General features: G+C 44.4%; 1 protein-coding gene and 1 non-coding gene across 9 annotated transcripts in view; both read left to right on the top strand.

Moving 5' to 3' along the window:
* Positions 1–23,504, top strand: part of DOCK9 (dedicator of cytokinesis 9) — a 355,717-nt gene that overhangs the window by 18,158 nt on the left and 314,055 nt on the right. The window lies entirely within an intron of this gene.
* TRNAF-GAA (transfer RNA phenylalanine (anticodon GAA)) lies at positions 12,960–13,032 on the top strand. Its single transcript has one exon. It is a non-coding gene; the product is annotated as a tRNA-Phe (tRNA).

The raw sequence follows: 23,504 nt of genomic DNA, 5'->3' as shown, positions 1-23,504 counted from the left end.
GGCTGCAGTCATCATCTGCAGCCATGGATTTGGTTATTTATTTGGTAAATATTTACCAATAATTCTTCCACCTCCTGCACTGGGATGAGCTGGGTGCTCCATGGCTAAGTGAGATTGGGAAGCTGGAGGCATTAAACATAGCTTTAGGTTACAGGTGGGAGACCAGGAAGGAGGTGACATAGAAATCCGAGAACACTCACACCTCTTCCTCAGGCTTTGAAGGGAGTGTCCAGTGTCCGGTTTATCTGGTCTCCTGTTTTCAGATAAACAGACAGGTGAGAGTCTCATGTCCCACTATCCACCCCCACTGGAGAAGGGGATCAGCAGTGAGCTATTAGGTGCCTTCCTTTTTTAGAATGTTTAGGGCAGAGCAGATAGCTTTAAAAACCACCCATGTTGTCCTTTTTAAACTGCTCAGTAATTAGCGTGCCCCAACCAGCTGCCTTCTCCACCACTATATCCTCAAGGCTGATAGTCTGACTTCATATCAGCTTTCTGGAATGACTTTTTCCCCCCTCCCCTTTTAAGGAAAAATTAAAGCCTTTAAAAATGGTAGGTTCATAAACAATTATTTAGGGAGAAGATAAATAATTAGGTAATTCATTTTGTTACCCATTTTTTGTGCATGTTTCTGTAATTTACTTGTTTTAGGCAAGAGAATATAAATATGACTGCTCTGTACAACGGGGCCCCAGTTCATATTTGGTTGTGAGCTTCTTTAACACTTCTAATACAAGCTAAGTCACTGCATGGATTGATAAATTATAGATGGAAAAGTGTTCTCAATTTTCCTCCTCTTGGATTTCTTTGCTTCCTTTGACCATAGATCTCGCCTCTTTGAAATCCCATCTTCCTTTGATACTGTTGCTGTTGTTCAGTTGCTAAGTCATGTCTGACTCTTTAGGACCCTATGGACTGCAGCACGCCAGGCTTCCCTGTCCTTCACTATCTCCCGGAGTTTGGTTAAACTCACGTGCATTGAGTCGGTGTTGCCATCCAGCCATCTCATCCTCTTCTCTTCTTGCCCTCAATCTTTCCCAGCATCAGAGTCTTTTCCAGTTAGTTGGTTCTTCACCTCAGGTGACCAAAGTATTGAAGCTTCAGATCAGTCCTTTGAATGAATATTAAGGACTGATCTCCTTTAGGATTCAATGGTTTGATCTCCTTGCAGTCCAAGGGACTCTCAAGAGTCTTCTCCAACACCACAGTTCAAAAGCATCAATAATTCTGTGCGCAGCCTTCTCTCACATCTGTACATGACTACTGGAAAAACCAAGACTTTGACTACATGGATCTTTGTTGGCAAAGTGATGTCTCTGCTTTTTAATATGCTGTCTAGGTTTGTCATAGCTTTTCTTCCAAGGAACAAGTGTCTGTTAATTTCATGGCTACAGTTGCTGTCTGCAGTGATTTTGGAGACTGTTGTCACTGGCTATTCATCAGTATGGTGATAGTGGTAGTAATGGTAAGTATTTGTTTATGTGTTTGTTTCTCTCTCACTCTTCCCCATTCTGCTTCCTCCTGTCCCACACTCAGGTAAGGCCCAGCCCTAGGATTTGGTAGGACGGTGTATATTACCCTGCTGCCAGGCCCTTCTATTTTTTTCAATTTAAGTCTAAATCTTAAAATAAGGAGCTCATGATCTGAACCACAGTCATCTCCAGGTCTTGTTTTTGCTGACTGTATAGAGTGTCTCCATCTTCAGCTGCTAAGAATATAACCCTGAATATTCATTGGAAGGACTGATGCTGAAGTTGAAGCTCCAATACTTTGGCCACCTGATGTGAAGAGCCAGCTCATTGGAAAAGACCTTGATGTTGAGAAAGATTGAGGGCAGGAGGAGAAGAGGATGACAGAGGATGAGATGGTTGGATGGCATCACTGACTCGATGGACATGAGTTTGAGCACACTCCAGAAGTTGGTGATGGACAGGGAAGTCTGGTATGTTGCAGTCCATGGGGCTGCAAAGAGTCGGACACAACTGAGTGACTGAACAACAAGCGCCTTCTAGGCTGGGGCTTCTGGGCCATCACTTGTGGTGTGACTTTGGGCTCACCGGATAGGAATAGGTTATCACGTCTTTCTGTGTGCCCTGAGATTGCTTTTCCTCTTTTACTTGTCCTCATTCTTTCCTGCTTGGACTCTGTCTAAACATTCTGCACAAACCTTAATGATGATTCTTCTCTTTTGTTTCCTGAATGCTTCTTGACAATTCTTCTAACATGAAAAAGGATTCCTTCTGTTGATGGTTTTCCTGGACCCCTTGTCTTCTAAACCATGCACCTTTCCATAGGCCTTTTCCTGATTCTGTCACTTGTCTGCCAATGGCTGGCTTTTCTTTCTGTGGAAGGTGGTGGCGTGATGGATGCCCAGCAGATATTAACACCAGCAGAGCAGATTCTGGCTTCCTGGGCTGGCAGCTTCCTAATTCTCTATCTTTTCCACTGAAGCGACAGGATATTAAACCACTGAGCTGGTGCGGCCCTCGGCTGCCTGCCAGGGGAATATTTGGGAAAAGAATGGACCAGCTTTTTGTTTTTCTTGCCTTCTGTGTAGCCTTGGGGTGGGTTCTGAGGGGATGTTTTCCCTCGCCGCTCTAACCCATTTGGTATTGAGAAAGCAGGAAAGCGAGTTTTCCTGTTCTGAGCAATGAACAAAAAGCGAGCAGCGGATGGAGATATCCTGTTGGAGGAGGCTTGGGGTGTGAATGTCGACAAACACACCTCGTTCTTCCCGTGTCTTTAAGGAATAAGAGGAGTTGGGAAGGAAATCAGCCAGGCCAAGAAGAGTGGTTCTCCTTTTATTTACGGTGCTTAATAAGAAGATTACAAGTGTGTGCTGCATGATTTAAAAATTTGTCAGACACAGAGATCTGTAGCACATGATAAATTGGAAGAAATGAACTAGTTTTTTGTTTCCCATGAGGTCGTTCTAAGTTTGCCTGGGAGGGGGCCACGAACTGTACAAGTAAATGTAAACGCTGTCCAAGTTTTATTTATTATTAAGTTTAAAAATCACTTAAGATGGCAAATTTTTGTTGAGTTAGATTTATAAGAAGGCGTTTTGGTATATGCTTTTAGGGGACCATTCTTTGGTGCTTTTAAAAATGAACTATTTCCTCTCACTACAAGAGCAAGACATGTTTGTTATAGGAAAATTAGAAAGCACAGAGGGACAACTGAACAGTACAGGAGTGGGCTAGCAAGACATGGAGATGGACAGTTAGCACAGTACTGTAAAGGAGAGAAAAACCAGTGTCTTCTGGGTGCAGTGGGTGTGGGGAAGGGTCAGAAGACCTCTCCTGGCACCCCCAGAAGGCTGTCTTGCGTGCATGCCACACCCTTCAGTGGTAACTTTATACCCTTTGAGGCTGGCATCCACTCTGCCACAGGTCAGATCTGATCGTTCCAAGATTGTTTGGGTCTGGAAGACTGTGTGTTGACAAGCTGAAAGGCCAGTTAACTCACCATGTTTCACATCTTGTCTGTGTAGGAGATGGAGTGCTAGCCAGGGAGTATCTCTGAAGAAAGACAGATTTATCTTAGCGAGTGAGTGAGAGGTGTGTGTGTATGTGTGTGTGTGTGTGTGTGTGTGTAAGTAAGTCTGAAAACTTTGGCTGTAAAGGAGATGAAGAAATTATAAAAGAGAAAACGCAGAAGAGTAAAATACAATTTTGAGGGGGAGATGGGGTGAGGGAAAAATGTATTAAAACTATGGCCCCTGTCATCCTTCTATGTCTTCTTGACCTTCCCACTTCCTCCATGTCTTGCAATATTGACAAATTTTTAGGTGTTCTATGGAATGAATAAACTTTGTTTCACTGTTGTATCTCAGTAAACAGTTAGAACAGTTGTCAGCAGGTCATACTTTTAGTCAGATTTAGCTTATAAGGCTACTGAGATAATTTTATAAGGTATGGGATTAAATTATCTTGCTTTTTAAAAAAAATTTTGTGAAAACATATATACCATATGCTAGCCATTTTATTACTGGTAATGTGGGATTAACATGTGAAATGGAAAATGTAGAGGCTTGAACTGGATATACATTTATAATCAATTGATTTTTCACAGGCGTACCAAGACTGTTCAATGGAGATAGAACAGTCTTTGTAACAAACAGTGTTGGGACAACTGGATTGAAGTTGGATGCTTCTGTCTTACCATGTGTAAAATCCCACTCAAAATTGATCACAGACCTAAATGTCTAAGACCTAAAACTATAAAACATGAAAAAGACATAAGTGTAAATCTTCATGATCTTGGGTTAGGCAGTGGTTTCTTAGATTTGCACAATGAATGAAAGAAAAAATAAATTGGATATTATCAAAATGAAAACTTGTGTTTCAAAGGACGCTATGAAAGTGGGAAAATAACCTACTGAATGAGAGAAAAGAATGTGTAAAATAACTCTTACAACTCGTTAATAAAAAGACCATTCAGTTAAAAAAATGACAAGGAATCGAAGGAAATGTTTCTTTAAAGAAAATGTACAAATGAATCTGCTTAACATTAGTCATCTGGGAAGTGTAATTTAAAACCACAGTGAGCTACCGCTTCACCCCTGCTAGGATGGCTGGAACCTAAAGACAGGCAACAGCCCTTGTCTGTTACTGTTGTGTTGGTGAACTTGTGGACAGATTTGAGTCCTCATACATTGCTGAGGGGAATGTGAAATGGTGCAGCCACTTTGGAAAACAGTTTGGCAGTTCTTCAAAAAGCTGAATATAATGGGGAAGGGTAAATTAGGAGTTTGGGATGAACATACGCAGACTACTATATATAAAATAAATAACCAGCAGGGACCTACTGTATAGCACAAGGAACTATACTCAGTATCTTGTAATAATCTATAAGGGAAAAGAACCTGAAAAAGTACATATATAGATATATATATATGTGTATATATATATATATATATATATATATATATATATATATGCACACACACATATAACTGAATCATTTTGCTATATACCTGAAACACAACATTGTAAATCAACTATACTTCAATAGTAAAAAAAATAATTGCAATGCCAAAGAATGTTCAAACTACTGCACAATCGCACTCATCTCACACGCTAGCAAAGTAATGCTGAAAATTCTCCAAGCCAGGCTTCAACAGTACATGAACCAAGAACTTCCAGATGTTCAAACTGGATTTAGAAAAGGCAGAGGAACCAGAGATCAGATTGCCAACATCCGTTGGATCATAGAAAAAGCAAGAGAATTCCAGAAAAACATCTATTTCTGCTTCATGGGTCGCAAAGAATTGGACATGACTGAGCGGCTGACAATATACTTATATTGTTGTTATTTAGTCACTAAGTTTTGTCTAATTCTTTCGACTGCATGGACTATAGCCCTCTAGGCTTCTCTGTCCATGGGATTTCCCAGGCAAGAATACTGCAGTGGATAGCCATTTCCTCCTCCAGGGGATCTTCCCGACCCAGAGATTGAACCCGTATCTCCTGCTTGGCAGACAGATTCTTTACCACTGAGGCATCTGGGAAGCCATATACATACACACACACGTGTGTGTGTGTGTATACATATATTAATATATATCTCTCTGGTGGCTCAGATGGTAAAGAATCCACTTGCAATACGAGAGACCTGGGTTCGATCCCTGGGTTGGGAAGATCCCCTGGAGAAGGGAACGGCTACCCACTCCAATATTCTGGCCTGGAGAATTCCATGGACAGAGGAGCCTGGTGGGCTACAGTCCATAGGGTTGCCAAGAGGCAGACACGACTGAGCGACTTTCACACATACACACATACACACACAGGAAGAAGTTTACTATGAAGAGTTGGCTCATGAAATTACAGAGACTGAGTGGTCTCACAGTCTGCTGTCTCCAGGCTGGAGACTGAGGAAAGTCAGTGGTATGATTCGTTTGGATTCTGAAGACCTGAGAACCAGAAGTACCAAGGGCAGAGGGAGACTGATGTCCTGCCTTAAGTCCTCAGGCAGGAAAGGCCGGGTTTTTCCTCTGCCTTTTGGTCTTGTTTCGGGGGGGGGGGGGGGGGGGGCTGTATTGATTAGATGATGCCCAACCACACTGGGAGGGCAAGCTGCTCTACTGAGTTCACTGATTCAAATGCTAATTTTGTCCAGAAACACCTTTGCGGACACACCCAGAGCACCCTGTGAGCCAGTCAAGTTGACGCATAAAATTAACCATCACAACAGATGTTCATAGTCATATTATGGGTAATAGCCAAAAAAAAAAAAAAAAAGAGAACCCACATATCTATAACTGGTGAAGAACAAATGTTATAGTTAACAAAATATAGTATATCGTACAATGGAATATTATTTGGCCATAAAAAGGAGTGAAGTACTGATACATCCCACAACATGGATAAACTTTGAGACATGCTAAGTGGAAGAAGCCAGATAAAAGCACACATATTTAGGATGTCCAGAACAGGCAAGTCCACAGAGACAGAAAGGAGATTAGCTGTTGCCAGGGACTGGGAAAAGGGGACATGAAGAAAGACTGCTCATGGGCTCGAGGTTTCTTATTGGAGTGATAAAAATTAGATTGTTGTGAATGTTGAGAACTCTGTAGATACACTGAAATCAGGGAATTGTATACTTTGAATGGATTTTGTGGTGTCTCAATTGTGTCTTGCATACGTGTGTGCTAAGTCGCTTTAGTCATGTCCAACTCTGCAAGACCCCATGGACTGTAGCCCGCCAGGCTCCTCTGTCCATGGGATTCTCCAGGCAAGAACACTGGAGTGGGTTGCCATGCCCTCCACCAGGGGATCTTCCCGACCCAGGGATTGAACCTGCATCTCCTTTGGCTCCTGCGTTGCAGCCAGCTTCTTTACCGCTGAGCCACCGGGGAAGCCCAAATTGTATCTTAATAGATTTTTTTTTTTTAATGTAAATTTTATCCTGAGCTTGGTTGGGATCGCCTGAAGGATCCTCAGCAGGGTGCCGACGTGGTTGGATTTGGTTTTGGAAGATCATTCTGGCTGCAGTGAGAGTGGCTTGGAAAGGTCGAGACCAGAGGCAGGCATCCCTCTAAGAGACTCTGCTGGCTTAAACTAAGGAAATGGCAGTGGGAATGACAGGAAGGGGACAGTAAACTTAACGGGGCTCGGTGATTGATTAGATGTGGGAGGGACAGAGGTAGAGGGGACCTCATGGGCTGTGCCTGTATGCCCAGCTTAAGCCACAGGTGGAGGAGTGAGCAGGAGACCTCAGCATGCCAACAGTGGGACCTGCTGAGATATCTACTCAGTATAGAGCTGTTGAGTAGGTGGTTGATACAGAGCTCAGGATCCAAAACCTCAGGGGGGCTGGTGAAAAATGCAAATTCTTAGACTTCCCTTTATGCGTAGTAAGTCGGTTATCTCTGATCAGGGTGGATCTACCCCAAGAATTGGACATGACTTAGCAACTAAACAGTAACCTAATTTAAGCCCTGCCTGTGGACATGGCTTGAAAGCAAGGGAGTGGTGTGAGATTTCTATAGAGAGACTGTGGAGGAGAAGAGAAGTGGCTCCATCACCATTTATGGGCTGGGTGGTGGAAGAGGAGACCTCACAGGGGGTCTGGACCCTGAGAGATACGAGGCATCCAGGAGAGTGGGGTGTCGGGGAAGCCAGGGAAGAGCGTTTCAAAGCATGGACACACAAGCTTGTCATACGCTTCCGAGAGGTCAGGTAAGGTAATAGATGCAAACTGTGTGTTGGATTTACCGACAAGGTAGTACTGGGTAAGGGCTGTGGACGGTGCAGGCATGTACCCAGAGCAGGGCTGGCGTGGGGCTCCACAGGAGGCCCCGGGGTTCTTGCAGGGGCAGAGTGCTGGTGTTGATGGGCAGTGCCACCCAGCACGCTCTCCTTGGCTCTGCTCCATTCCACAGCATGGCCTCGCTGGAGCACGATAGATACGTCCAAGGGCCTCCGCTGGGTGAGTTTTTGACCAGGGTGCTTGGGGAAAACCCTTGGTGAGTGGCTCTGGCCTGCGGGACACATAGAGCCCAGTTAGGGTAAGGGAAGGTGCAGCCTTAGGGCAGAGGATCCTGGGGTCGCTGACACAGGTAGATGTCCCGTCTGGGTTTTCATTTGACCTGGTTGATCCCAGCAGCATGGCCCATGTCAAGATGTCAAGTAATGCCATATGCGTGCCTGCTTAGTTGCTCAGTCATGTCTGACTCTTTGCAACCCCAGGAACTGTAGCCCGCCAGGCTCCTCTGTCCGTGGGATTTCCCAGGGAGGAATACTAGAGTGGGTTGCCATTTCCTCTTCCAGGGGATCTTCCTGACTTACAGATCAAACCCACATCTCCTGTGTCTCCTGCATTGCAGGCCCATTCTTTATCCACTGAACCATTGGGGAAGCCTCGGACTGCTATGCTGTAGGTCTAAATTACTAAGACTGGGGTTTCTGAAGTTGGGGCATTTCATATTTTTCTTGGTGTGTGGGTCATGTACAGTTTTGGGAGAGATACTGTACAAATACTTGAACTAGCCCTCCCGACCCTCATTTTGCCTTTTGAAATATCGTCCAATACAAGTTAGGTGATTCTCTTAGAGTTGTGAATGTAGATCTCATCAGTTTTCAACATAACAAAATTAATGATGTATTGTCAGTATAAGAAAAATCAGTGTGAATGATAGTGTCTTCAAACTCAGTTAAATACGTGTCAAGTAGTTTACTGTTTAAGCAGAGTGCCTGCTTGTCTTTTAGTCTCTTGTAAGCCAGCATGGAACTCCGTGTCTGCTTATCTGTATTTTTGAAAACGCTATCCCTTAAAGAGGGTTTACTTATTGTTTCAAAGAACTTTGAAGCTGTTCCACTTTTAAATTTATAGTTTGCACACTTAACCTTTATTTTATAAGATACAGTTTTTTCTTTATTAAAGGCAACACAGTAGTGTTAAAGGCAGTGCATTAGTGTTACAGAAACATTTAAATGTTCAAATAACTATTCTTTTATTTGGAGGAAAATTGTGTAATAGCAAGATGTGGAAGTCCCCTAAATGGAAAATTGACCCTAAGTCAGTGGTTTAGTAAAGAAATCAGAGATGAAAGACCAGTCAACCAGCTCCAGCCAAGACTTCCCCTACCTGAGTGGCAGGGTAATTATTTTTAAATTAGGACTTAAAAAATATCATTTCCCCCCTATTCTATGGTATCTGTTTTGTGCTTGCAAGATTTTATACCCAAGGTATCTATCACCTGATATTTTGGACCAGTTCTTTAGTGTAGCTGCTGAAAATCTTTGTATTAATTTGGAATTTTGGCTCCAAGTGACATAAGTCAGTCTAAGTAATTTAAGTGAAAAAGGGCAGTCAGTATATTATAAAAGTGCAGGGTGTCTCCCAGAGCCTTAGGGGAGTGATGCAGCTGGGTGTATCTAGGGGATTCCCAGCCTTCAGCAAACTCTCCCTTATCCCTGCTGTTCTCCTTAAGTTTTAAGTCCTTCTCTACTTGGAGATTTCCTTGCTTTGCTCCCAGTCTTGTTGTGGTTCAGTCACTAAGTTGTGTGTGACTCTTTGTAGCCCCATGGGCTGTAGCCCACCGGGCTCCTCTGTCCTCCACTGTCTCCCGGGGTTTGCTCAGATTCATGTCCATTGAGTCAGTGTTCCTTTCTAACCATCTCATCCTCTGCCTCCCCTTTCTCCTTTTGCTCCCAATCCACATGGTGGGAAATGGCATTCTTGAGGGTCCAGCTACTTGACAAGAGACTGGCCCATCTCTCAGGCCCAGCTCTGACACCCACAAGGAGCACCTGGATTGGATCTGATGACCATTCTTAGAACCTGCCTCTGTGGCTGGGGCCTTGGGTCATTGTAGGAACGTGGCTTCGGGGAGGAATGTGGCTTCAGGGAGTCCCACGGCTATACCTCTGGCTTTGTAAGGCTACTCCTTTCCTCAGAGCAAGGGACTGCTTCTTGGCCCCAGGGATGGACTGGCCTGGGCCACCTTCCAACCTGTTCTGGCATGAGTGAGCCCGCACTGCTGTGGATGGGGTTACAGGAAAAGGGGCATTTCAGAAAAAAAGCGTTTGATGGGGCTGAGGGGAGCGCTGGGCAGCCACCCAGCAAATGCTCACTCCACGACATCTATTTTAACTTAGACAACAGAACTGGGGAGGACAGATTGTTGCCCCCAAATACAAATCCATTCAGAAATGACTTGTGGATTGCTCATTTCTTTGTTCTGGACAACTAGGAGCTGGTTTTACTCACAGTGAAGCCTGGGCCACACCTAGTTGAATCATTACAGACATAACATCTTTTTTTCCCCTCAGAGTTAATAATGTAAAAAAAAAATTATCTTTTATAAGGATATTAACATATCTGTATATTTCAAATGTTTGGTATTTAAATCTCCCCTTGATATTTTCCATTAAGATTTGTTGTTTTAAAGGACAAGCTCAAAAACAACTTCCTCAGCACCATTTAATGTACCAAAGCAGTGTCAAACAATAAAGTTGCTGGGTGCCCAGGGGGTAGTTAAATTGCCTATTATTAGTCTGTATGGCAAAACCACTCTCACAGTTGCATTTTCATATATTCTAAAAATGGTCCAAAAGTATATATCTAGTGCTTTTTTCCTCAGAAAAAGAAAAAAAAAAAATTTCTAGGGAGGCACTTGTGTTCACTAAACTGGAAGAAGACCTTCTGGAATTTAAATTGGTCATCTTCGAAGCATTTGGTGTGGAATACAATAACCAGACGAGGTTCTGTTTCATTCAGCTACAAAGGCACTTTTGTTAAAATTCCTGGTCCCTGAGATGCTGGTGCAGCCGATACTCGGTTCAGAGGGTGTTTTGGGAAAGTGTGGCTTATTTCGGAAAAAGCGCAGATGCCTTGGGCTAGGAATTTACAACAGGCCTCAGATTCTGGGTCTAGCATGGCATACTTCTAGGATCGTTCCAAGCTTCTTCTCTGTATTTGCTGTCTGTCTGCATTTAAAGCTGGAGAGAGGCTGTACAGGCTTATGAGGCAGTCCTGTTGAAAGCCTGGAGAAAAGTTAGGAACTCGGGTGCAGAGTAGCAATTAATTGATTACGTCGCTTAGGTCCCGTGTAATTGCATATCATTTTCCATTAAAACCCCAATCCAAATTCCTTGTACCTCTTTCCCCTCAGCCCTGTGTTTCTGGCCCAACCGCAGTTGGCTGAGTGCTTGCCAGGCTGCCTTTTCTTCCAGTCCCTGCCTCCCTTCATCTCCAAGCAGAGAAGCCCAGCTGGCTTTCCCTACCAGGTGTCCTGAGGTGTCCTTCCTTACTCAAGAGAGCACCCCCTGCCCAAACAAACACCCCCTCTCCTAGGAGAAGAATCCTGCTTCCACACAGGGATGCAGATTTTGCTTTTGAAAGTTTCTAGAAAGTTCCTTTAGCGTTGGTCTTCAGCAGAAGGAAACCTATCCCACACGGAAGGCAAATTACTAACTTTGTCCCCCCATTCTATCTTTTTGGAACTTTTATTGAATTTCAAGCTTGCACACAAAGGCAAGAATAAAACCAGGGAGTGCAGTGTACCCTTTACCCAGGCACCCCTAAGTGTTTACATTAGGGGCAGTTATTACTGATCATCTTCCTGAAAGAACACAGGCAAAGGATGAACCAGGTATGATTTCTTCCCTGGTCTGAAATCCCACTAGTCTGACTTCCCAGTACTTTTAGGCCTTTTTCTTTTCTTTTTTTTTTTTTTAACTCTATCTTGTGTTTATTTGTGTACTTATATCAAGCACTATTTAATATTGCAGCCTCTGAACTCCCCAGTGCAGAGCTAGTAAGAACGTGGTTTCCCCTGTTACTCTGTAAAACCTGCTTCACCATGATTTGCGTTATTTCTGCTGTTGTGAGCTCAGTGTCTCTCTGTTGTTTTGGATGTACTAGGATTCTGGGTTTGGCTATCTTGGCCTCAGTCCTGGGTGGTAATGGGTCACATGGGCCCACCTTCTTTCACATTTTCAGCTAGGTAAGAAGCTATCCTACCATAAGAGTCTTAGAGAATGGAGAGGAACATTTTCTGTGTTATAATTATAGAACCAAGTCTTCATTTTTCTAGGTGAGAGCACTGATATTTGTAATTTCGCAGCCTTTGGGATTTATAAATAGATCCGGATAATCCCCATGAACTAGATTTCGGAGTGGCCCCGCAGAAGAGCCACATCCTTTGACATGCTCAAAGTATCGCAACGTCTTTTATGGTGGAAAAGGAGAAAGATGAAAATGATCCTATATAGAAATTCACTTGGGCTTCTCCGTGATCCCCTTTTCTTGCTTAATGTGTTAGGGCAAATCATCTCTGAGATGTGGCTTTTAACCTGCTTTAGCCCCATCTGTTGTGTGTTTTTTCAGTGCAGAATGACCCTTATTCTCAGAACCACCTGATATTTTCTTGGGAGTAGGCAGGTGATGGGCACAGGTGGGCACTGGGTGCTTTACTTTCCTTGGTGATAACCCTGAGTTCGTGTTATCTGATGGGCCCAGGCCATGGGCCTGTCTCTCACAGGGGACCAGATAACAGCTTGAGGTTTCCTAGTTACAGTAACCGATCCCGACTCCAGGCCGTGGCAGGAAGCAGATTCCTCTAGCAGTTACTGAAGCCTGGGACCCTGTTTTTATTTTTTATTCCCTGGTCCTGGTATCCGGGTTACAGAGGTCCCTGCTTTTCTCAGAAAGTTCTTACTGTTGACCTTAAATAAAACCAGGTGACTTTTTGGTTCAAGTGGCTTATAGAAAGAATATCTTGGAAAACAGTTTAAATAATTTAATGCAAGTACATTAAATTTGATTAAATTGAATTTGAAGAATTAAATTTATAGTCTTAAGTTTTTTCTTAAAAATCTAATGTGATATTTTGAAAATAGGTATCAGAGTTGCTGGGTTTTTTTTTTTCCCCCTCCTCCCCCTTTGACAAACGTGATTACTGTGGGAAATTATGGGACCCATTGCTACAGTTTTAACTAATGTACTGGGGTGCCAAAATAGCTCAGTTGGGAGAGTGTTAGACTGAAGATCTAAAGGACCCTGGTTTGATCCCGGGTTTTGGCAGAGTCTTTTGGGCTTCCCTGGTGGCTCAGATAGTACAGAATCTGCCTGCAGTGTGGGAGATCTGGGTTCAATCCCTGGGTTGGGAAGATCTGCTGGAGAAGGGAATGGGTACCCACTCTAGTATTCTTGCCTGAAGAATCCCATGGACAGAGGAGCCTGGCAGGCTACAGTCCCTGGGGTTGGAAAGAGTCTGACATGATGGTACCCACTGCTACAGTTTTAAATAATGTACAAGTGACAAAACTTACCTTCTTAGTTCTTTTTGCAAACTTACCTTCTTTGCAATATTATAGGCTTGTGAATTTTTACTTTTCTCATTTAGCAAAGTCCTTGTGATGTCTATGGTTTAAGTTACTGACATAATTCTTGCCTGACTTCAGTAGGAAAGTAAAACAGTGGAAATGAGGAGAGGAAATAGTGGCGATGTCAACAGTAATCCTTTTGAGGGGACAGGGTCGAGGATGCCGCCCAGGACTGTTTAGGAACTGTGCTTGTGGAGACAGCTGAGAAACAGGGTACTGAAAGGGGTAACGGGAAAGACTTCAGCCCACCATATAATCCTGAGACCTCAAAAATCTACCATTAGTCCTTCATTTATTTGTGTAAGCACAGCTTTCTTCCTGTGGTCTCCTTTATGGAGGATTTATCTCTAGGAGCAATAATGCCTCAACTCACTAGTATCATAGTTCAAATTCATTTCTCTGTGAGATTTTCTGATTAAATTTTCAATGAGATAATTGTCCTCTGAGATAAGAGTGACCATAGAAAGGGGGAAGAGCACAGAATGTGAGAGCAACTTCGTAAAGCTTCCCAGTGACCTTGGTTCACGGCTGGGTTAGCAATAAGTTTGGAAATTTCACTGTCAGAGTCGTTTCTGGCAAGAATGGATCTGCCATGATCCAAAGCAGCTTTTATCTATCCCTAATTTTATATTCTAATCTGGGAAGACAAAGGATGGTGTATATAAAATATCTGGCTTAAGCTTTGGCACCTGACAGGCACTGAATTTTTGAAGCCTCTTAAAAATGTTATTGGTAGTTACCAATAACTAATAATATAGTTTTACTCTCTTCAGTTAAGTGTCCGACTCTTTGTGACCCCATGGACTGCAGCACGCCAGGTTTTCCTGTCCATCACCAACTCCCGGAGCTTACTCAAACTCATGTCCATCGAGTCAGTGATGCCATCCAACCAAAGGCAAAGGCCTTTTGAGTAAAAAATGTTACAATAAACCCCGTATTATCTTTCTTCCTTGGAGACTGAGGCAAGAGGATAAATGAAGAAATTGATACTTGGAGTAGAGAGTATTTTATATGCTGATTATTACTCCTTCAGAGAGTCTAGGGAGATGGGGAGACAGCTTGGGAGTCAACTGGGTGCTAGCATGTGTTTTACATGAGATTCTTCCATCCTGCTTCAGGCCCAGGTGGTGGATGGTGGGCGGTGGGCCAGGGGCAGTGGTCCCTGTGGAGCAGAGGAGGCTAGGGTTCTTCCTTTGCTGGCTGTCCGCCATACCTGGCAGGTGTCTCGGTGTTTCCGTGTGGAGTGGTGCGTTTATGCCTCTTCCCTCCACCCCAAGCCCCGGGTCTGCTGGCACCCACGTGTTTCCATGAGAAAACGACCACTCTGAGATGCCAAGAGCTAATGACTTATGGTAACTAAGGATGTTTTGAATCTTTAAACAGGAACGGTACCTTGGCTGAATATCAGTTTGGCATTTGTTGCTCCTTGAATTTCTTCTTTATTTTCAAAAAAGCCAACTCGTTTCTCTTTCCAAAGAGGTATTTCCTGTAGTCCTCGTATTTTTGTGGCCAAATGTATCCTGGGGGAAGTTCAGCAGATTGTGAATTTCGACTTTTTCTCAGCCCTTGGAGGAGTGAAGTATCTTTATCTCCCAATTGAAGACATAGGTTTTTGTTTTTTTTTTTTAATTTATTTATTTTTAATTGGAGGATAGTTGCTTTACAATGCTGTGTTGGTTTCTGCCATACATTAAACATGACTCAGCCATAGGTATACATATATTCCTTCCCTCCTGAACCTCCCTCCCATCCTGTCCCAGCCTCTAGGTTGTCACAGAGCACCAGGTTGAGCTCCCTGTGTTTTACAACAACTTCCCATTAGCTATCTGTGTTGCGTATGGTGATATATATATTTCAATGCTACTTTCTCAAAGTGTCCCACCCTCTGAAACTTAGTTTTTTATTTGTTGAGTTTTGAGAGGGTTTATATACTTTGTGGATCATTCTTAGCAACTGGAGTCATTTTTGTCTGGGTATTGATGTAATTGCAGGTACAAAGGATGAATATGGTGATGGGGACAGACTCCTTTCTGTAGCTGGTTCAAGTCCTCACAGAGACTGTCCCCATCCTTCTTGTCTCTGCTTTCTTTGATTTGCTCCTTTGATTGGCCTATCTATCAGTGAATGGCTTGTAAAGCATTCTCATAGCTTTAAGTTCTGGGTGTTAAAAAAAACCGTGGAGGTCGGGGGAAGCATAAATTAGAAGTATGGGATTAATAGATATATCCCACTACATATAAAATAGATAAACGACAAGGATTTACTGTAACGCACGGGGAACTATGCTCAATATCTTATAATAACCTATAATGGAAAAGAATCTGAACAAAATATAGATAATTGAATCCCTATGTTGTACTCCTGAAACTAACACCATATGGTAAATCAACTCTACTTCAATTAAAAATAACCCCCTGGAATTTGTTTGGATGATATTTTCTTGGGTGTGAAAGATGCAGACTTAGGTTCTTGTTCGGGATTGGCAGGGAAGGGGGGAATGAAGAGGCTTCAGGCCCTAGGCCCCAAACCCGGGGTGAGATGCATGTCCCAGGCTCTGAGGCAGTCTGAGGTGTGTGTGCAGGAGGAGAGAGCATGTATAGAAATCAGTGAAGTAGGAAGCATTCACCGAGCTTTGGACCCAAGGAGCTGCGGGAGATAGGTGGCCCAGAGGTCACGGTTCTAATTGCCAGCTCCCGGCCAGTGAGGCGCGTGGAGCCGGCCCCAGAGCAGACCGGCCAGTAAGGCGCGTGGAGCTGGCCCCAGAGCAGACCGGCCAGTAAGGCGCGTGGAGCCGGCCCCAGAGCAGACCGGCCAGTAAGGCGCGTGGAGCCGGCCCCAGAGCCGAGAGCCTGGGCGGGGTGTCGCCACCTCCCGAGTGCCGTCTTCTTGCTGCACCAGGGTGCCAGTGAGGGACTGATGGCTCTGAGTCCATGGAGGGCAGTGGCTCCCATGCTCTCGCCGGAGGGGTCTGCTGGGGGGTCCCGGCAGAGTTGGCAAGGGGGTGAGTGCGAGGGTGATGCTGTGGAAAGCAGTCTCCCCCCTGCTCCTCACCCTTCTTATTCCACTTGGGGAATTGGGCTTGTCGGGCTTGGCTTCGGGCATTGGGCAGCTGTCTCTGAAAAGGTTTGCTCTTTGATTTGAAGGGTCAGGCACCTTTGCATCAGAGGAGAACCAACATTTGGGGCAGTCATGTGTCTGAAGCAGGATCCAGTTTGAGAGCCAGAGGCACTTTGGAGTGGGTCAGGCTGCAGCTGCTCCAGGTTACAGATGAAGAGATAGATGAAGAGAGCTTATGGGCCTTGATGATGGTGTCTGGAACACAGTGGGTGCTTATGAAATGTTTACTGAGTGGCCGGGAGAGTCAGTGAGTCATTGAGGATCACACCGTGGCTGATTCATGTTTCTGCTCTCTTAGATATTTCTAGTGACATATCACCCCAAAGCTGTCTTGTTTATATTTCTCCTACAGGCCTGAAATATAGGGTGAAGTATAGACACTGGGTTATAGTTAAAACATCACTGAAGTTTTATCTTCTGCTTTGTGACATAATATAAACTGCACTTTCCAGGGTGGGGGGGGATAAATTAGTACATTGGAATTAGTATATATAAACTGCTGTATATAAAATAAACAAGAGGGTCCTACCGTATAACACAGGGAACTGTAGTCAATATCTTGTAATAAACCATAATGGAAAAGAGTATGAAAAAATATATTACACATACATGTATATGTGCACAAAGATTATATATATGCACACATGTGTATGTGCACAAAGAACTATATATTCCATGTGTGTTTCAGTTTTTCATTTTCAAGTTTTTATTCACTTTCTACTGTTGGAAATTTTTGGCAGGATCCAAAATGTAATCAGATGTCATTTTACATTCTGAAACTTAAATATCCTTAATAAACTTGGAAAACTTCGTAAGTTATTTAAAATATTTTTGCTATATTTGTTGCTTATGTTTTTAGGTATAATGAGGATGTTGGCCTCAGAGAGTGTCTATAGCAGCAGTCCCCAACCTCGCGGGCACCAGGGACCGGTTTCGTGGAAGACAATTTTTCCACTGACTAGGGATGTCAGGGGATGATTTCAGGATGATTCAAGCACATTACGCTTTTCGTGCGCTTTATTTCTGTTATTACACTGTGATATACAATGATGTAATTCTGCAGCTCACCATAATGCAGAATCAGGGGGAGCCCTGGACTTGTTGTCCTGTGCTGAGGCGGTAATGCGAGCAGTAGGGAGCGGCTGTAAATACACACGAAGCTTCGCTCACTCTCGCTCACCCTCAGCTCGCCTCCTGCTGTGCAGCTCGCCTCCTAAGAGACCTTGGACTAGTACCCTTCCATGGCCTAGGGGTTGGGGACCCCTGATCTCCAGCATTGATGATCTTGAAAGATCAACAGTTTCCAAATAAAATTCTGTGTATTATGTTAGGGATTGTTAACTGGCTATAGTATATGTCGTATCTTCAATTGTCTGTTACACCAGTAACCTTTAACTGGCACCCTCAAATCAGATTTGCCTTTTTCTGGTATGTCCTTACTCCCTGGCTGAGGCAAACTTCCTGAAGCCCTGGGCTGGCCAAGGTCTAATGAGACACCCTGGCATCACCTGCTACCTCCTCTTGGCAAGATACCCTGAGGTTGGAAGGTGAGGGTGTGTGAGTTCAGAGGTGTTGTAAACATAGTCACATGAACTCAGTGATACTGTTGATGATTTTTTGCTTCACGGTTGGGCCTCCCCTCCCAAATTCTTGAGACTACCCATTGATTACTCTGCCAGTTGGAACCATGAAATGGAGGGATTTATTGAGGTCCATATAATGCCAAAATGTATTTTTTACTCTTCCTTTCATTCCATATTCAGACACATGATTTATCAGCTAGTATTAGTGCATGCTAAGTCACTTCAGTTGTGTCCAACTATTTTCAACCTTAGGGACTGTAGCCTGCCAGGCTCCTCTGTCCATGGGATTCTCTAGGCAAGAATACTGGAGTGGGTTGCCATGCCCTCTTCAGGTTGATCTTCCCTACCCAGGGATAGAACCTGCATCTCTGTGTCTCCTGCACTGGCAGGCATGTTCTTTACCACTAGTGCCACCTAGTAGCAAAGCTAAATTTCAGTGATTGAAATTTCACTTTTTGGTACTTGACATCTTTACCTTACACAGTGGGAAGTCATGAGAAACTCTCAGTGATGGAGTAAGATTATAAAGTGTATTAGTTAACGTTACACAGGTAAAAATAGTGGCTGTGTGAGTACAAGAATTTTGTTTGTGCGCTTCCTCATCTCTCATAGCAGAAAGTTTATTGAAAATGCTTAGAAAGGGTAAATTTAGAAAATCTGTAGATTAGATACAGAGGGAACTCCCAGGAGAAGTCACTGAAAGGATTTGCCTCTGAGGAGCAAGGCTGGGAGTGGAGTGGGGTGAGCTTGCTCTTCATCATAAGCCCTTTGGTAATGTTTATGTTTTTTGTTATGTGCATATGTTACTTTGGTGGATACAAAACATATTGTTAAAAATTCCAGCTCTCTTCTTGGCCAGAGTAGGGCCAGACAGTAGCAGAGTGATAAAGTTACACAGTGGGAATACGGCGTGAATTTTGGGATGCCTAGAGTCCTGTCTCCAGGTTTGCCTCTTTTCCAAAACTCACAGATTGGTAAAAATTTTGCCAGAGCTTTGTACGTTGAGAGACAAAGAAGTAAACCAAGAAGCAAACAACGGTGAATCATTTTTTAACTCCCTGTGGGCATCTTCTTCAACCTTGAGCGTGATGGGGTATGTTATCTGTCACCGGGAACCAGTGTTGGATCGATGCTTGTGCTGCCACTGTGGTCCCTGGTGCTGCCCATGTCCTGGCGGACTTGCCAGGGTGAAAACTTGTGGCAGAGCTGATTACTGGACTAGTAGGAGCCCTGCTGATGAAGAGTCCTGTACTCTTGGACGTGAAAGCAAGAAAGTGAGTTACAAATAGGAGCGGGAAAGGAAGGGAGAGTGAAATGTTGGAGTTTATGTTCGGGGACACTTTGCAGGAAAGGATGTTGCTTAAAGCTGGTGCTTCTTCAAACCACTGATTTGAGAACAAGTTTGACCGTGGAGTTTAATTTTTTGTTTCATTACTTTCACACTACACCCTAGAGGGAAAAACAAATAAAGAAGGTATTAAAGAAACTATTCTTAGACCTGAAAAAATAATCCCCTGATTCTTGTTGTCTGATTCCAGGACCTTGACAGTCACAAACCTGTGTACTTGTATGGTAGGAGCATTTCTCTGTCTGGTGGCACTTTCTAGAATCTGTGCAGTTGTTCTCCTTAAGGTGGTCCCGTAGGAAAGGCTGTGTGTTCTAAAGAGATCAAGAACAGAATATTTACTTTTTTTTGGTAAATAGGCTGTACTTGACTTCCAGGGTCAACTGGAATGTGTTTTAATCAGCATATCATCTTAGGAAATTTATCATTGAGGAAAGTGTACTGAAAGGCTTGGCTCAGTTTATTTATTTGGCTTCCAAATGTGAGTCCAGCACAGCCACCAAAAAAAAGGCATAGATTTCAGTGGCTGTTTGACATTGTTTTAAATAAACATTTTGTCTGTTAACTCTTAGGGATACAAGAGAGTAAACTTGGTTTGCTCAGCTTTTGCTTTCTCTTCATCTTCGCCCTGACAGGAGAGGAAATTTCAGTATGGATTTTTCACTTGAAGCATCACCTAAAGGGAAGTCCAGTGGTTAAGACTTTGCCTTCCAATATAGGGTGTGTGGGTTCAGTCCCTGGTCAGAGAGCTGAGATCCCACATGCCTCATAGCCAGAAAGCCAGAGCATAAAACAAGCAAAATTGTAACAAATTTAATAAAGACTTAAAGTCTTTAAGAAACACCTAGAGCTACGTCTTGTAGCATCAATGCAATGAAAGTAAGCATAAGTTATTTCCGGTACTAATAGCTATGGGTCACGGGAGTTGGATATAATGAAAAGGAAAAAGTAAATGGTGGAATCAGGCAGAGATACCCATATCTGAGTCTATACTCTGACTAAAACCGGTTTTGAGGGTGTGGGTGAAATGCATTCAAGGTATTTAACACTGAAATGAGTCAGAGTGGCTCTGTAGGACCCCCCACCCCCATGCCCCTCAACTTTCCTGTTGACCGGACAAGTTCTACAGGCTGTTTGCTGCCAAGACAGGGCCTAAAAGTTGGGCAACCGTTTAATTGTTGTTTTCCAGAGTAGAGCCAAAGTGGGGTTAGCACACTGGTTGTAAAATCCTTCCTCCTTTTGAAAACCTCAAAACCAACAAACTACTTCCGTTCTTAATCTCTGAGAGGGCGAGTGATGAGGCCTAGCCCTTGGTTATGGGACGTGAGTGGCCCCGAGGTCAGGTTCCTCCTCCTCAGAGCATGTGGGCATCGATCCAGCAAAACTTGCTGCTGGGCATCCTGCCTCCAACCTTCCCTGGAGGAAAGGCGACTTTGGAGAGGTCACTCAGGGGTTCTGCAAGTCTGGGGTCACCGTGTTAAAAAGGAGTTCCCTCCTTTTCTGTATGCTTTAAGGTTTCCTGGTTGTTTTCTTAATGGCAGTGATATCAGTTCTGCTGTATACCTGCTAGGTGCCAAGGGGACACCTGTAAATAACACCGAGTGCTATTTGCAGCATTGCATACAGGTTCTGGTTTCTTTATACCATTTAAAGAAAAAAATAAAAAAGCTGATTAACATAGTGAGGCAAGTTTTGTAGCAGATCTGTCCATCTGGGTGCTACTCAGTGGCTTGTGGGTGATAATTTTATGGGTTGGATGAGGCGGGAGGTTTCCTTCCCTTTTTTTCCTCTGTGTGGTTAAAATCTTGTCCTCCTGTTGAGAAACATAGGGAGAAATGGGAGTGTGTGTGTTCCCGGGGCCGGGGAGGGGGTCGCGTGTGTGATGTCAGCAGCTGAGCTTATAATTGGGCAGGTTCTTTTAGTGTAACCTCTGCTTATGGTTTTAATAACTGCATTGTACTAATAATTTGGGGGTAATGATTGCCCTTGTCTTCAACCTGTTGTCCATGTGGAAGCGATCTCTAAGGGAGCCCAAAGCAAGTGTTTTTAAGTTGCTCTCTAAGTTTTTGGATTTCCCAATTCCCTTTTTTTTGGTGTGTATGTCAAAATTTGCACTTTGATAAAGCATCAGTGAGTCGTCACTCTGTGTTACTTTCAGGAAGCAGGAAGTCATGCTTGTTTTCGTGCGTAGTGGTCTGGTCTGTCTTTCCTCTTCACTTGCCACCTTGTGCTGGTCCTGGGTGGTATGGGTCTGGCCAGGGCCCTCAGCCAGGTGAGAGGGCATTTGTTGCCTCCAGAGCTCTAAGCATCTCAGCTGTGGGAAGCACCTGCTGCTCCAGGAAACCCTGCATTGAGCGTTTATGGACATCCTGCTGTATACCTGCTAGCTGCTGAGGGAACACGCGTAAATAACAGCGCCGGCTGCCGAGTTGCCTGCAGGCTTCTTGTTTCTTGAGCTGGTGATTCCAGCAGTCTCAGGAGAGCTGGCTGGTTGTTTCCCTCAGTGTTGGTGTTTAAGATCAGTTGGCGTCATCAACGTGGGGCGTGAGCAGTCAGGCTGGGCCCTGGCTCTCCACCTGTGAATTTCAGCAATGTCACTGGAGCAGTTGAACGTGCTTGACGACCAGCAAACCATGACCGTGCCTCCCCAAGCCATAGTTAGCAGATACTTTATAGCAGAATTAATATGTCGAATAAGAATCACAGTAATTAAATGTAAAGGAGAAGTCCGTGCTCATGTCATTCATTCAGCAAACATTTACTAGAGGCCTCTGGGTTGCTCACCCCTGCCTTGCAGAAGGGTGGGCACATCAGTGCTGTCCCGACTGCAGTGCGGCCCACGTAGAAGTCTTGGAGGGCTTCAGAGAGGGGCTGAGCTGAGAGGGGGCAGGGGATTGGATGCTTTGGGTGAAAGAGTCAGTTCCCCTCCACAGTTACCCCTGCCTACTTGCACCGTCTCCCCCAGATCCGTCTGGGCTGTCCTCTCCCCGCTTGCCCCACCTTTGGTGGATAAGGGGTAGAGGTGGTCCTTGGCAGCTTCACTTTCATCTGCCTCATCTTGCTCTTGGGTCCTGTTTGTGTGCCTGTCTGGCTGCCTTCCTCTCTGCTGGCTGAGTTCTACCTCTTCAGTGAGGGAAAGCTGGAGGGGCTGACTGCTCAGGACAGGAAACTGTCAAGAAACTCTGTACCCTCTGAAACTCTGGCCCTCTCTACTCTGGGAAGGGAGAGCCTGTCCAGGATGTTTGGGGCAGAGGGCCAAGTGTGTGCCCACCCAGGCGACTGCAGTTGCTTCAGGGCCAGTTCTCAGGGAAGTTCAAATTCCAAGGCAAGGAAAAGACAGCATGATTTCTTCCCAGTTTCTTTCTTTTGCCTCCAAGTCATGTTGTGACTGTAGGGGGTTTGAGGATTTGGGGGCTGACCAAGGAAAAAGGCCCAACCATGAGAGGCAGTGGTAACACACAAGCTTGATTGGACAGCGCTTGGACAGAGTTGCATGAGACCAGCTAGCCAGAGGCTTCCAGCCAGAGGACCACCCTTCAGAAGGGGAGGAGGGCTGGGGACTCCCCTTCCCAGACTGGGCTGGCTGAGTGGGGTGGGGGTGGCTGGAAGGGGCTCAAATGTCGAAGTGACCTTGCTCAGCGGCAGAGTGCTCTGAGAGCCCTAGCAGACTTACAACTGTAAGATCCCACCTTCTCAATGTCAGGTGTTGTTCCACGGGTTCTGTAAAGCAGCCTCTAGGGTTAGAAATCTGCTTGTTTGTTTTCAAAATAATCAAATGTGTGAAAAATGAGTTTGGTGCCAGTGGGCTCTTGAGCTAACCAGTCTCAGCCTGATTTCTTCTTTCTTCAGCAGTGAAGAAATAAATGACCCTGGGACCAACGCACAGAGGATGTCTTTGCCTCATTTATGTAACACTGACACAGCGTTCCATGCCACAGTTGAAAGCAAAATGTCTTAAACTATACACGCTTGAGGAGTAGTTACTCATTGGTGTTGACAATAGTTCACTCAAAAGTTTAAAAATCTGTCCTGGTTCCTTCCTCCGTTGACAGGGGATCTTTAAGTCTGGGAAGCCTCACTCTGCCTGGCAGGACTAAGCCGGTGACTGGTGATGCGCAGAAGGCT

Source organism: Giraffa tippelskirchi, chromosome 12 (genome assembly GCF_054371585.1).
Source record: "Giraffa tippelskirchi isolate mGirTip1 chromosome 12, T2T-mGirTip1v1.2.pri, whole genome shotgun sequence".
NCBI lineage: Eukaryota > Metazoa > Chordata > Mammalia > Artiodactyla > Giraffidae > Giraffa > Giraffa tippelskirchi.
Note: the sequence above shows the minus strand (reverse complement) of the source record. Positions and strands in the feature narration are given on the sequence as shown.